The 3,518-nt window shown below is 41.6% G+C and overlaps 1 pseudogene; it reads right to left on the bottom strand.

Annotated features, from left to right (window-relative positions):
- LOC102827647 overlaps positions 1 to 931 on the bottom strand; it is a 4,180-nt pseudogene extending 3,249 nt beyond the window's left edge.
- Between the last annotated feature and the right edge of the window lie 2,587 nt (positions 932 to 3,518).

Here is a 3,518-nt window from a genome sequence, read left to right on the forward strand (position 1 = left end):
CAGGACCAGGCAGTGTTTCATTCTGTTGTGCGTAGGTTTTCTATGCATTGGTATGGACTCGATGGCACCTAACAACAACAACATGTGGGTTAATAATTACTAACTTTAGGATTATTGTGAGGAATAGATGTCCTAATGAATGCAAAACAACTTATCAGGATGCTTTATGGTAGGGAGCAGGTGTTGAATGCATTTGTTCCCTTTCTGTAATTTCTCTCCTTCCATCTCTCTGTATGTCTCTTGCTCACTGTCATGCTCTCAATGTTACCTAATATTGAAGACTGTTCCATTAAGGCTCTTTCTTTTTTTCTTTTTCTAGTGAACATGCTTCAGCTGAAGTACAAAGGCACAAAGGCAGCTGCAGTCTTTGCTCCTGTCTGCCTGCTCCCTCACCAACACCTCCCCTGTTGATTTCTAGCTCTCACCAAGGTCCACCTCTTCTCAGAGGTAGCTAGGATACAGGCTTCTTAAGCTTGGCCCTGAATTCCCTTGTGTGGTCAAAGCAGGGCCTGGGGAGACTAAGGAGGACAGCCTTCTCCTCTGAAAGCAGCTCAGCAGCAGATGAGCTGTCCAGGCTGGAGAGCTGGAACCAAAGCCCAGGAGGAAGAGCCCAGTAAAGAGCAGCAGGGAATTAGCATTGCCCCCTGCCCCCCAGAGAGCAAAGCAGAGTAAATATTCTTTCTTTCTTTATCTTTCTCTTTCTAGGTAAGAGTCAATATCTTTTGAAGGACTTAATGATCTGGGACTTGAATATGGACGAGGACCCATGACAACCTAGGAAGGACAGGGTCTGGGTAGGGCATGTTTAAACATAAGGGATAAGAAGAGTAGAAAGCACTTTTCCATGGGTATTTGGGAATGTGTGAGTTTCCTGTTTGGCAATGTAAGCAACTGGCAGATCCTCACCTGCTAGGGCAATGACCTGCTTCATGTCTGAAGTCACTCTCCCAGCAACAGTGAGAAGGGGGCAGGATGGGTGCCTGGAGACAGCCAGACCAAGATCTAAACTCAAAGCCCCTTCCTGTAGGCTGGCTTCCTGGTTTCCTCTTCTTTTTTCTTGACGATTAAAATTTGTTCCTGTTTAAAATGTTTTGAAGAACTAGTGCATGTACACAATAAACAACTCAGACTATTTAGAAGACAGAATAAAAACTAAGCTTTCTTCCCATCGAGTACTATGGTCTTCTTTCCCCAGTACTTTACCTAACCTCAGCTCTCTCAGTGCAAGTATTTTCCTTACCATAAATTATTTCAACCTGTTTATTGAGTCTCTTCTATGCAGCAAGCATTAGTCATGGCATTGGGAATATCATGGTAAGCATGAAAGAGACCATCTCTCTGGCCTCAGTGATCCTACAGTCCAGTGAAGGAGAGGGTCAATAAGTCGATTTAACTATAATTGTGAAACGTGTCTTAAAGGAGATATACAGGGGGCCTATGAAAATAGCGTAGTGGTTATGAATTGGGCTGTGAACCACAAGATCAGCAGTTCGAAACTACCAGCTGTTCCACAGGAGAAAGATGAGGCTTTCTGCTCCCGTAAAGATTTACAGCCTCGGAAACCCTGTACAGGGTCGCTGAGTCGGAACCGACTTCACGGCACATAACAACAACAACAACAACAAAAGACAAGCTACACACATACACACAGACACACACACACATGATGCCATCAGGTTAACTCATAAAGAGCCCATGTATGTCAGAGTAGGACTGTGCTCCATAGAGTTCTCAATGACTGGTTGATTGGAAATAGGTCTCCAAACTTTTCTTCCAAGGAGCCTCTGAGAGTACTTGAACCTCTAACCTTTGGTTAGCAGTCATGTACATTAACTATTTGCATCACCCAGGGATTCCAAGGAGTTAATAAAACCATGGGAAAAGAGTTTTCCTACAAATGGTAAAAGCTCATTCTTAACCCTGTGGTTGGTAGGCATGTGGCCAGAGGGCCTGGAAGCAGGCTTGTGCAGGTCCACAGAGCGAGACAGAACTCTGAGGTGACATTCAAGGTCAAGCAGTCTTTGCTCATGCAGTGATGTGGAATCAGTGACAGGGAACCCAGAGGTTTCCCCGAATCTTCCCTGTAACAAGTCCCTGTGCCAAGTGCTTTGGGGAATCAAAGACTTTCTAGAAATTACTTGCAAAAGAAAAACATAGACAAACAAAGCTCGGGCTAAGAGTGTCGTGGAATTAGAGCCAGATGAGCAGAACTGTCCTTAGGTGGTTTCAGAGCCAGGACAGAAGACCTCACCACACTGGGAGTGGAGAATGGGGCTTTGAAATTAGACACTAATGTGTGTCCTCAGCAAATTGATTACTTCTCCTAGACTTGGGTTTCTCATAAATAATCTAAAGACACTGCAAAGATGTCATAGGTTAGACGTCTTCTAACAGAGCATATTTACTTTCTTTTTCTTCATATTAAAAAAAAAAAATTATTCTACTGCTGCTGTTGAGAATATGCAGAGCAAAACATAGACCAACTCACCAAGTTCTACATGTATTAGTTAGTGACAGTGATTACATTCTTCAAGTTGTGCAACTGTTCTTAACTCTCCTGTATTAAGATGTTTCTTCCTCGTTAACACAAATTCACTGTTCCCTGAGCTTCCTGTCTTTTGAGTTGTTGTGGTTACTTTGATCTCATATACATAGATCTTAAAAGACTATAATGTGGGGAGGGGAGGGGGTGGGTTTATAGGATATACCCTTTGGTTGGTTGAGGATGTATGAAGGGGATTGGAACCATGGCAATGAAATGATATATAATGGAATGAATGTAAAACTAAAGCTCTCTCATGTAAACATGTAAACTATTATATAATTCACAATAAAACATTAAAAAAAAAAGTATAATGCTCAAGGCAGATATTTTTTACTAGTACTGTGATGCAGTAGGACAAGCACTAGACCGCAAGGTCTGTTTGAATTGTAAGATCAGCAGTTCAAACTCACCAGCTGCTCTTGGAAACTCGTATACAGGGTGGCTATGAGTTAGAACTGACTCACCAACACTTAACAACAAGAACAACACTATTTGGTTTTAAGAAGACTTCAGGGGATATTTTTGGTTTAAAGTTTAAAAGTTACCTTGGGCAATAGTTTCAGTGATTCATTTAATTTTCATGAATCCAGGAAGGCTGAGTCCATGATAATTTGAGATTCTATTCTGCATTTCCCACCTTTGGAGCAGTATTTTTCAGTAGAATCTTTGATCCAAATGTTCAGTAATTATACCTAGGCAGCATCCAGTTCTTCTGATTTTATGGCAAAGAAGATAGTTGTTCTTGAAGGCAATGAGTCACACATTCCATATTTTCCTCTCATTCCTGACTCTTTTTCCTCTGTAGTTGCCAGTGAACAGGGACCAAGTGTGTCTTTATTGGTTACTTATAAGCTTTTAATACCCCAGGACACTATGCAATGAACTAGAAACTATAAGACTAAACATGTCATTAGTCCAATTAACTTGAATATACCATGAAATTGTGTCCCTACAGCTCCAAGTAACTAAATTC

The sequence above is a fragment of the Chrysochloris asiatica genome, unplaced genomic scaffold (assembly GCF_000296735.1).
Source record: "Chrysochloris asiatica unplaced genomic scaffold, ChrAsi1.0 scaffold00073, whole genome shotgun sequence".
Lineage (NCBI taxonomy): Eukaryota > Metazoa > Chordata > Mammalia > Afrosoricida > Chrysochloridae > Chrysochloris > Chrysochloris asiatica.